We start from the raw sequence: 12,731 nt of genomic DNA, 5'->3' as shown, positions 1-12,731 counted from the left end.
CATTACATGACCTAACAAAGAAAAACGTTAGGTATATATGGTCCACCAAGGAGAACAATGCTTTCAAAAAGCCTAAAGAGGAGCTTATTGTAAGACCGGCGGGTAGACAGACATGCGAATAACCTCCCAACCATCCTATATATAGGCCCCTGGCCCTCTTCCATATATAGACCCCTTTACTGCATGTGTGTCCGGCACATTACCCAGGCCGTGCCCGTCTAGTCCTACCCTTGGCATGACATTACTCCCCCCTTGGAGAAGCGTTTTTGTCCTCGAAAACACAAGTGGTGGTATCTTCATAAGAACACTAATGTTTTCCACCGTGGCATCCCTCATGGATCCAACGGTTCGTTGAATTAGAACCCGGTTGATTGGGAGGTTCAATGAAATCAAGAGTAACATCTTGATTTTCTACATTGTTGTCCATGTGCAACCGTCTTGGTTAACCGACTCATAATCAAAAGAGCGTGAAGGCTCCATTTAGAACTCACTTGAGAATGCTAAACGAGTTATCACAACTAAGAGGTGTTTAAATGCATACCCAGGGTTCAGACTTTCTGAAGGTATTGGAATGTGCAATATAACCTCGGCTCATCTTTCCATGAAAGTACTATGCTGACATACTCATCAGCAGCAACCAAGTCCTTGACTTGCGGTGGTTTCTTGCCAATAGTCAACCTCATCCAAACTGATGATTAAGGTTGATAACTTGAGAATAACAAGCAGAGACTAGAACTAGCCGTAACATGCCTTTCATCATATGAAGCAAACGCCAAACTAGAAAGGTAACCGATCTAGTTGTTTCATTTCTTGCTAACGTATGCACTTAGCACATCCTTTAGCGTGCTTTACTAACGTATGCACTTTGCATATCCTTTAGTACTAAATAGAATGCTTGTAAGCTGCCCATCCTACGCGGGATGAATAGCAACAGTAAGAGTGAGGTGCTTTCCCCCAACCACCTACAGATAGTCGCCCACGACTGACGACAAACTATGAGTATCCAGCCATATACTCGATATGGAATGGAGACAGCCAACTAGGTTGAAAGCAGATTGGAGTTTCAAGCAGCCAATCACGAACACCCATACTCAACCATCACCTTGTATGGCAGGGTGTAACAGTGCAAAAAATTGTAGAAACAATAATGTCCATGAATTTGCATGCCGCTCTAAATAAATTTGTGTTAAACACTAGGGCCCATAACACCTAGTGTGCATGCATTTAACACAAACATATCCGAACCAAAATTCCATGATGAGACTTTCCACGGTTCGTACGTGAAAGTCTTGCAACAAATTTGGACCATAATAGAATGTGACAACCCGATCACACCTAGGTACCAACCATGAGACATTCTCATGAATATAGCATATTTTGCAACAAAAGTTGGACCACAACAGAATGTGACAACCCAGTCACACCTAGGTACCAACCATGAGACATTCTCATGTACATAGCATACTTAGCTATATGTAGAAACGACCCTCCGTTAAGATGGTTTCACAGCACTTGTAATCGTAACAAGTTTGTACTTAGTACTCGACAATTTCTGGCCACTGAAATTGCTCCTGATACTGTGTGCTTAAAATGGTCGAACCAATGGATGAGACCAGCACCTAGGGACTTTGTCACGACACATTGGTAAAAAGTTGGCACCAGTGTCAGTCCAAGAGACTCATATTCTCCACATGTGGAATATGTCGCAAACAAGGATATCAAGAAAAGTGACATCCATCAAGTACGAGATGGTACTTGTGTGTGGAGGTAACTGCAAACACTCCGCGACAAGAGTGAGAGGGACCCTCATTATCATGCTCCACACTGGCTAAACTGAACTCCTTGAGTTCCTAGACCATGTTGTATCCCATGTGACAACATGTGCCAAATCGAACGCTACAACTAGGTTCGTAACAGCATAAGGTATAGTGGACGCTACGGTCCAAATTACTCTGTTCCAACATGCCCTTGGCATGGCTTTGAAACATTCAGGCGTATTTATACGACTTGTACTGGAAACCGTGGGTGTTGCCTGCGCAATCCAACCCCTTTGGTTAACATCTACGTAGTCAAACCCCTTGGTAAGACCCTCTGTAGAAACTGCTCAACTAGCAGGCAACGGTAACCAACATAGTTAACCGTGTATATAATGATTGGAATCAACTCAAAAAGTTGAATTCATTCGCTACCGTGTGGTAGATTGCGGAATTCTTTCCTTGAAAGTTTAACTGGGAGAGATCAAATTGTGATCCTCAATGCCTATGGGGTGATTTAGCAGTCACCCTCCGGGTCGTACCCCAAACAATATGTCCATAGACACTCCGTAGTGCTATAGAGAGAGCAAGAAATCCACACAAGTGAACTGCCTAGCTCTTATGGACAGCCATGCTGTCTCAACTGATTCCTGCATCTATACTTCCTTGTAGAGATCAGTTGCTGTGAGTTGAAGATTTATCAAAAACTCAACTTGAGTGTCGCACCGAAAACATGTAGTGCAAAAATGACACTCTAAACATCCTGAATGACAAGACCCTTGCTTGTCCATTAACGTCGATGTATACCTCCTTGGGTAGATCTGTTCACTCTTGAAAACAATCACCCAAAGAATGCCAATAGTTGGGTCTTACCCTTGGCGTGACAATGGATCTTAGCCTGTGTGTCTCATAGCCCTTGTGCAAATTAGTGTTCAATGGACGAACCGATGAAGACTAATTTGAGTAGCATCTTAACCACGTGCTAGCTGAGAGTTAGAGCACCTTGGCTCAGGCTGACTCACGAGCAAAACACGTATCAAAAGCTTCTTAGAAGATTTTCATTATTCCCTTAAAGAGAGAGAATGAGAGAGAAGAAGAGCATGCTGGGCTGCGGAACTTTCCTTGAACGACTATGACGTGTATAGTTTATTTCCATGCTCGTGTGCATCTTATGCCTAACGTGCAGCGTATCCTATAAGCATGCAACAAGTTTCTGCTATAACTCTCTCATTGAGAGAGGTAACAGAAAAACACAACCACCTCTTGATCTACATGCCTTGCAGGGTCGTGATTGTATGAAAATGACTTGCATTGGCACTTTGCCTGTGAAATAAGTCCTAGATTTAGGTTCCTTTTAGTGTTGTTGGGTGTTGATAGCAACCAACCATCAGGTTCAACAATCCATCACTAAGTCTGTCCTTGACAGAGTGGCAAGTGTGATAGCGGAAGCATAATGCATAAAGTGGTGGAATCCATGCCACCTGCGTAGCATGCCTTGCATGCAAAAATGTAAGCCTTTGGCTACTATAACGGTCTCAAGCGTGAGAACCAAAACCATAAGTGCCTTGCACAGAATAAACTGGTAGGGATTCTGTGAGCTGACATTCCCTATTTTCCCTGTTCCCCAAACTTGTGTGCCAAAGCCCTTGATTCCAAATCAATGGCAGTATCTCGGCACAAGGGAGAAGCCATGCTTCAGGTAAAATTGCCAAAGCACTTTGCTTTGCACAATGACAGTAATTGCCAAGTAAAGTGTAAACATGGAAAAAAAAAACAAGAAAAACGTAAACTTGGCTAACCTGGTAGTTGTTGCTGCAACCAATTGTCATGAAATTCCAAAGGCAAAGCTCGCATAAAGATGGCTCATAGCCAAATCCACCGTGCGAGAGAAACTTGTTGCATATGGATATACGCCCTCTTGTATCATATACATCCATCGTATACAAAATGAAATAATCTGTAAACAGTTTGATAAAGCCTTCCCAAGTTTGTATGCTCATAGCATATGCCAAACGTGGTGAGGCACTATGCAGGATGCATAAATAGAAGCCTTGCTTCACCTAAATCGGGTAGTGCTAATAGCCAACTGATGTGTCTACCAATAGCATGACAAAAATAATCGACCGTGTCGAGCAATTTCAAGTGAAATTAACCAGTATTGTGTGGCAAGCATCCTATGTCGGTTTGTAGAAACAGTGACAACGAGTCGGCCATGCCAAGAAACTTGTTGTCCTCAACAAATCCAGTAATAGGCCATGCATGTCACCTTGAGATACTGAAAAACCAGCCCTTGACCCTGCCTTTGAAGCTAAAAGTAACTTGTGACGAGCGTGCTCCATTAAGGTACTCAGGAGAAGCCATGCTTCATATAAGTATGTCTAGCCTCATTGCCAATAAATGTTATTAGCAATCGATGACATAGCAAAAAGAGTCGACCTGCTTGGCATTATGAATGATAGCCGTGATCATTCATTCCATTGCATACGAGAGTTACGAAGCACATGCGCAATAAGTACTCCACTTCATGTTGTCAAGGGCCTTGCCCATTTCACAACCAATGTGGTATCCTGTGAGAACTGTAATGCTCTTACCTGCCCGGTTTGATTGCCATTGTTCATGACAATCACCACCCCTAGCATTAGTGTCTGCATCACCACATAGTGTGGTTAAATTTTGTATAGGTAGAGAAGCCTTGCTTCTCTGCAAGCCCAAACTCAGGGCTCTTGCCAGTCGCCTTGAACTCGGCCATGCCGATCAGCGATCCAACCATGCAAAACAACTTTGCACGCATGAGCCGAATTAGCCCCCGGCCTTGCTGTTGCATCAAAGATGAAGCTTGGAAATTCGATATGTATAAGTCTGCAAAGTAAAATTTCATAGAGATTAAGAAAATCCTTGGAATTACGAAAGAACTAACCCTGATGAGTATGGCGTTCGTCCGTGTACGCGGAAAGCATATCCTCATTGTTTTTATCCCCTTTGCGAGAAACATCTTGCATGTCACCTAATCATCTCTGTGAAGCGTTGGCATGATGCTAATTCCTTCTTGTCCAATTTAGTATTGTAGATATCGTGTTGCTCGCCTTGCATGCTTCAACAAGTTGATGCCTTGTCAAAATTGCGGCTGGTGTGTCGAATCCATGGTAAGAGCTTTGCTGTGGGTGAACGGCCTCTTCAACACTTAAGTCCTTGGCCCTTGGCCAAGTGTGAAGGTCCACCAAATTAAGCCAGCGATGGCAACAGCCGCCTGCGCAGGAAAAAACAGAGGAGACAGCGCGCCATGCGGACTTTGTCTATTGACGATGTTGCAACAGGATGTTTTCCCCATGAGGAGGCGTTCCCGTTGAACCCAGCCATGCATTCTTTTGTGCAGATTGACACCCTGCCCTGTTGTGTGCAAGCGACCGTTCTCGCGATGGTTGGAGCCCCTATTCGGTGCAGCCCTTAGGGACCTTGCCCACGCCATGGTAGCTTGGCTCCAAGCAGATTGATAAAAGAGTCAGAGAGAGAAAGGAAACATGCAATAAGACATGCAAGAAGCAAGCCCCTTCTTCTTCCCTCCTCCTTGGCCCTCCTCTCCCCTAGCTCTGATACCAGTGTAAGACCAGCGGGTAGACAGACATGCGAATAACCTCCCAACCATCCTATATATAGGCCCCTGGCCCTCTTCCATATATAGACCCCTTTACTGCATGTGTGTCCGGCACATTGCCCGGGCCGTGCCCGTCTAGTCCCTACCCTTGGCATGACACTTATCTCTTAACCTATGCTTACACTGTCGGATCTCTCAAAGCCATTTGAGGTCCAATGCGATGCCTGTGGTGATTTCCTTGGAGTTGTTTTGGCCAAGGGCACACCATAGCCTATGAAAGTCAAAGGCTCGACCCTGTTGAGCAATCTCTAGGTATATATGAGAAGGAACTCTTAGCAGTTCTACATGCTCTAGACTCGTGGAAGCACTACTTATTGGGGACTCCTTTCATTCTACAAATGGATCACAAAGCCTTAAGTACTAAATGACGTGGACCAAGCTCTCTGACAAAAAAATGAGGTGGGCAAATTCCTTCTGCAATTCCATTTTTATATTGCCCACATTGCTAGCAGGCATAATCAAGTAGCTGATGCACTCTCAAGACGACCGAGAGTCAATGAGGTATCCATAGAAACTCGCAATGATCTATCTTCTATGATAGATGACTACGCTATCGATCCCGATTTTAGAGATGTGATTTCAGCCCTTGCACTAGGGGAGAAGGAAGAACCATTTACCCTACAAGATGGTTATCTTCTCTATGGCAATAGGCTATGTGTTACTAATTCACTACGTGAGAAAGTAATGTATGAATCTCATGATCCTCCTTATGAGGGACATAGAGGGATTCAATCTACCTAAAAGGGATAGAAACATACTTCTATTGGCCTGCCATGAAAGCAAACATACAAGAGTATGTTTCAAAATGTGTGGTATGCCAAAAGAGAAAGTTTAATAGAGGGAAGCAACCTAGATTGCTTCAACCTTTGCCAATCCCTAATTCACCATGGGAGAGCATATCCATGGATTTTATCTTTGGATTGCCCAATCTATCCATGGGAATACAGGAATGTGGACGATAGTGGTAGGTTTAGCAAACAAGCACATTTCATACCTGTCAAAAAGACTATCAAGGCCCATAATCACAAATCTTCAAGTACCATGGCTTGCTAATGTCTATAGTGTCAGATAGAGATCCTAGAATGACCAATACTTTTTGGAAGGGTCTCTTTGAGAATTTAAGTACAAGGCTAAACTTCTCTTCGGCCTATCACCCGCAAACGCATGGCCAAAGTGAAATAGCTAACCTAACAATTCTTGATCTACTAAAATCTTATGTCACAGAAGTAGATCAAAAGTCCCAATGGGAGAAGTACTTACCTTTAGTGGAATATGCTTACAATAACACTGTACATACTTCCACAAGAAAAGCACCTTTTGAGGTGATAGAGGGAAGATCAAAATGTCCCCTACTACTCATGGTACATGGGAAGATCTTTGCTGCAGATGAATATAGCCGATACCTACAAGAATATTTCCAAAAGATTAAGGATGCTATTTCCATCTCTCAGCAAAGGCAAAAGGCTGCTGCTGATAAGCACAGAAGAGCTCTAGCCTTTAAACAAAATGGATGGGTCTTGCTTAAGTTTCCCAAGGCTCAATTAAGGCACACGACGGGCAAGAATCCTACGGGACACCAAAAGTACTGTGCTAAATTATCAAAAAGGTACTATGGTCCCTTTTAGATTTATAGGCCAATCAATGAGATGGCCTATCAACTCAAGTTCCCTAACCATTGGCTCATACACAATGCTTTCAACGTGAGCCTACTAAAGCCTTACAAAGGAGAGCCACCTCAAGAACCAACCATTGACGACCCACCGAAGATCGAAGACCAAGAAGAGGTGTTGCATCCCAAGTCCATTGTCAGACACAAAGACAAGGTATTGAGAGGCGGTAAAACTATCCGGCGATATCTTATCAAGTTTAAGAATTATCCTTTTGAAGATTCTAGATGGATGCAAGGCATACAATTAAAGGATAACCTAAACCTTGTCAATGCTTACAATGATTCCCTAGAGTAAGCAAATGTAAATATGTATAAATGAACAAAGTTTTGTCTTATAAGACTCTCTCTTCTTTATTGCTCACAAATATTAATAAGTGTGCATGCTTAGGATCATGTTTGTGGATTCTCCTGAACGTCAAGTAGACTTTGTCACTCTACTATGAAAGATGATACGGACTAATGTGCAGACATGATTGCGGCAGCTAAGGCTCTCATGCACCAAATGGACTAGTCATCCATTCTGGAACGGTGTCGTAGGGTAAAATAGGGATCATCTACCAGCTAGCAAACGGACTAATGACTAGGCTTTATCTTGTCTACTTCATAGTCGAGGACGACTATGATTTCAAGAGAGAGGTAATGTCATAAAAACTAATATCTAATTCTCCCAAATTATTTTTTCATGTTGAACTGATCATTTAATATGGGGAGGTACGAGGGAGGTACCACGGAAGTAAAAGCTAGAATATTGGTAAGGCTTTTAAACCGGTCTTTGCAGGGATCCAATGGAGGGAAAATAAGAATCCAAAGGGGGACAATTTGTAAAAGAGAAATATGCATCAATGGAGCTTAAAAGACCTACGGTTTAGCTCCATTAAGACTTCCATAGGCTAAAGGTTCAAAAACTAATTAAAAAGTCCAATGGCCAAAGGTGGGGAAAAATTGGATGGTTATGGGAAAACTAAAAAGTTTTCCCACATCCCTAGGAAGGAGGGGGCGAGCCCTAATGGTAGGGAAAGAGAGAGAAACCCACACACACACACACTCCCAAGCTCTCCCCAAAGGGAAGAATGGACACATGGTAGGCTCCTAGCCCAGTTGCCCCCAATCTCCCCTCAAATCCAATTGGATAACCATATAGGTGGACCAATGAGAACTAGGCTAGAGTAAAATTATCCTAATCCATTTAAAAATGCTTAATAAAAGAACCAATAGAAATCAAACTCCCTAGAAGACTATTGGACAGTCAACCAAGGGGTCCAATGAGCATCCAGCATCCCAATGGCTTGCTTGATTCCTATTTTCCACAAGCCTAAAAGGTCAAATGAGAGTTTAATAATATTATTTAATTACCTAAAGCTCTCAGAAAAGGGGAAAGGGGGACACATGTCACAAGGCTATCAATAATGCTTCTTAATTGTTATTGGCTAAGCCCTGCAGGAACCAATGGGAATCCATCAAGAGAAAAAGGGAAGAGGGGTCGACCAAGAAGAGGGAGAGTTGGAATTTTTAGTCTAACTCACTTTGCTACACACACACACAACTTATGTGTTGAGCAAGAACTCCATCTCCTTCTCCAAGCATTGAGAAGTAGAGGCCTACACCAACAACTCTTGGCTATGGTATGCAAATCTAACCAAGAGCCAAGCTTCAATGAATTGCTCATCTCCTCTACCATGCTAATTACTAAGCTAAGCTATGCTATTAGAGTGATTATGTGAGGAGAATACTTTTTTCTCGTAAGATACCTCTTCTTCCTCTCAATCTTTCTTCATTCCCTACTAGCTCTCACCATTTTTGAAGGTGTGTGAGGTCTTGGGACTGAGGCTAGGCCCACTAGGTGTGTTTTTCAAGCATAATTTGGTACATGAAGCTTCCATCTTCATGGCACCAACAAGTTTTGTCAAGGAACACAAAGATTGTAGTGTACAAAAGTCTCCTTTGATGGGAGAAGCTATAATACAAAGCCTTTTTGGAGGGGGGACCGGCTCCATGTAAATCCAGTCCTCAACTATTGTCCAATGGTTCTATTTCTCTCTCTTTTCAAGTATTGTCTATGCCAAACTAGCTAGGTGTAAATTGCTATGTTGCTTTCTCAAACTAAGTACTCTCTCTATGCTCATTAGGAACTTGGTTCTTTAATGAAATGCTCACTATGTTATCAATTTCCGCTACACACAAGTTACTAGTGCATTAAATCTTACATCTTCTAACTAGTAAAGAATAAGGTATGGACCAATAATGGGCGATCACATTTGTCTAGCGATTCGACCGAGGTAAGAGGCCCACCACCTTTTCCTCAACAAGCTCAACAAGAGCTTTATCATGGTAGTTTTAAGTGTGCCTAAAATATGCATATCACATCTGAATTGGTATTGTGAAAGTATTAGTTTGTTCTCATACTAGATTCTATCCAATGTAATAGATTCTTCAATGTACCTCAAAAGTACCTACACGTGTGCATTATGTCTGAATTAGGGTTGCAAGAAAACACACACAACTTGGAGAAGACGAAGGAAGCTCAGGGCACACAACAGAGAGAGTATTACTTAGTGTGCAATGGAAAGATAAGATATCCCTAGAGTGATGGGCATATATACAATGCACGGGGGGAAAACCTCCTAGTGAGGGGAAAAATTCCCTGTCGGTTCTACAGTGTGTTCACACACATCACTACCACATGTATATGGTAAGAAATCCCCCGTGTGAGTGATGTGGTGAACAAGTACTAGCACATAGATGTACGCTTTTCCGTATGTGTCAAAGGCTGGGGACTTGCCTGTGCACCATGTGCGAGCCTCAAAAGGCTACAAACCCACAACTAGAGAGTCCTAGCAAGCTCAAAGAAACAATGGTGTGTCACTCACCGCTCACTTCTTCCATCGTGAAGGATCCTCTGCTGCGAATAAGAAGGAGCCGCCGCCTTGCCACGCTCAACCGCCGATGCCGCCACAATGCTTGATCACTCTCTCTCTCTCTCTCTCTCTCTCTCTCTCTCTCTCTCTCTCTCTCTCTCTCTCTCTCTCTCTCTCTCTCTCTCTCTCTCTCTCTCTCTCTCTCTCTCTCTCTCTCTCCCCTTAGTCTTCTTCATCGCTGCAAAATCAACCATCGCTAATTTAACGGTTGAAAGGCACTAGAGGTCAACTATTAATACCATGGGTAAGCTTTTCAATGTTCTCTGGTCAATTAAGTTGTTTAATCACGAGAGCAAAGTATTTCATGTTCAAGGACTGACTAGAGGCTATACCTAGAATCCTTGTAGTTAAGCTATCGATAAAAGGAATTGCTCATGAAATCATCGCCTGACTTATTTCCTTTTTTTTGACCCTCCAAAGTCTTTTCACATTGATTTAATTTTGATGTGTGTGCTTATTTTGTATGCCTTGGGTTTTTTTCTTTTCAAGGAAAAGCGCCCACACTGGGCACCTCTAGGGCTCCAGTACCATAGGCGATACATGTGAGTGAAGTACCAATTCAAGCTGGGATTTTTATTCCAGCTTAAGATTTTACATTGTGGCACTTTTGAAATTTTTTTTGTTTGTTTTCAGCATTTTAATTTTGTAATTTTGGGGGGTCATATAACACTATTACCCTCCCCAGGCTCATCACACTAGTAAACTCCCTTTATAATACTTAAGCTAAAGGTCAATAGGAACTAAGCCCACTAGAAATCCCTAGTACATTGCACACAATGCTGCCTAAATCAGATTAAGAACCTAAAGTAGCCATTGATTATTAGAAAGGCATTCCCCATGGTATTAAGAGAAGATCTCTAACTCCTAACTTGGTCAAACTAACTTAGTCAAACTGCTTGATTATGAACCTAGACAAGGGATTATGACAAAAAAATTACATTGAATTTAATGTTTGATACTTGGAAAATGCGCTAAATATTATGCTACCAATCACAATTAAAGCAGACAAAGATGGATGCAAAAAGGACAAGGGACAATACACCTGTTCGCGTTGATGATCGTGCTTGATTCAAAGAGTGAGCGAGAGAAAGACTCCTAACAACAGCAACACATTCTTGTACACACTAGAAAACACAAAGAATACCTCTAGGAGGCACATTAGTGGGAAGAGGCACCAACCTTTACAGAACATAATCAAAAAACATAAGGAACCCTAACCTAATTATTTGCACTCCCCCTCGAGAGTCAAGGGAATAGTATATTGTAGAGATTGGGGGGCAACCCTAAGGCTAAACCCCTATCCTTGTCATCATCAAGAAAAACAACGTCATCATCCATGAGACCATACGTGCCATCCGTGTAATCATGTAAATTGTCTTCATCATTAGAGGCCGCACCAATGTTTACTAAGAAGGTCACTAGACGTCTATAATCATCTTGGTCAAAAGGGTAGGCTTGTGCAATGGGAGGACGTCCTCTACTAAGTATGGATCAATCATGGTCAAGAGACGTATCAACCATTCTAACTCCTCAAAAATTTTCTCACATGCTAGCGTATGTACCAAATCCCATTCACATGCAAGCACCGGGTAGACTTTGTAAAGCACTTATGAAAAGTAAAGAGGGTACCTCTCACCCAAGGTAGGAGTGGATGACTCTATTGTACTAGCCACATATGTACACACAGATAGATGATGGTTAGAGTGCAGATATTATAAGGGTCGTTTCAAAAGGTCGTGTCCTTGTGCATAATGTGTTTTTATGATTTCGGGTCATGTATTAGAACTTGTAGGTTCCGAGATTTTTGTTTGGTGGCTCTTGATCTTTTACTTTTTTATTTTTGTCTTGTGAATATAAGGATTTATATATACATTCCCTAATATTGGGAGATTGAGAGGTCAGGGAGGAAGGTTGAGAGGGGAGTGAGTGAATGATGACTGTCAGCAAACACTCCCCCCTTCCTTGGGTAGATCATACCTTTTTGGAATGATGCCATCACCTTTTGAAACCAATTGTTCCAAGTTGTTATGGGTGAAGGCTTTAACCAATAGTTTTTTACCGCCCTATGTGTTTCATCCAGTTGCAAGGGTGGTAAGGTACTCTCCTATTATTTTATTTGCAACGTTGTTGTAGGTGGTGAACTTACAACGGGAGGTGCAAATTCTTTTTTGTTTGTATGGATATGTACAATGGTTGGTGTCGGTTGTGTCGAAGCTTCTATTTCCATATAGGAACTACTTGAAGAGCAAGAAGCTTCATTCGTTTTTTCTATGGTTGAACTGAGAAAAACAAGCCTTTCTTGCTTGGGAACCCATACTAGCTCTGGATCCGGTGTATAGTGTTCTGTGATTTTTCCTTCCTACGATATTCCATCGGCCTTATCATCACAAGATTTGACTCACATGGATCAGGTGACAGGTAAGAACACAATTTACGTTTTGGCACCCAGATTTGATAATTTCCTTGATAGTAGCCTCGGGCTCCCAATAGTCGTTTAAGAATCCAATGCCATGTTTTCTTACATTTCTTGGAGCGAGTGGGGAGTTTCTTAAAAGGCTCCTGTTTTTTAGCATCAGCCATGGTTGTTAAATAAGCTTTAGGGACCCACTTGTATGTTTTCTTCGTTGTAGTAGGATGAGTCTTGTCGCTATATGCATTGCTCCTATCATATTTAAAGGTACGAGTTGTGGCATTTCATCCCCCTCAGGTGTTACCTAGGTCATTCTCCCTATTTCCATGAG

Source organism: Adiantum capillus-veneris, chromosome 26 (genome assembly GCF_014529385.1).
Source record: "Adiantum capillus-veneris isolate H3 chromosome 26, ASM1452938v2, whole genome shotgun sequence".
Classification (NCBI taxonomy): domain Eukaryota; kingdom Viridiplantae; phylum Streptophyta; class Polypodiopsida; order Polypodiales; family Pteridaceae; genus Adiantum; species Adiantum capillus-veneris.
The sequence above is the reverse complement of the archived record's forward strand: the minus strand, read 5'-3'. Positions refer to the sequence as shown.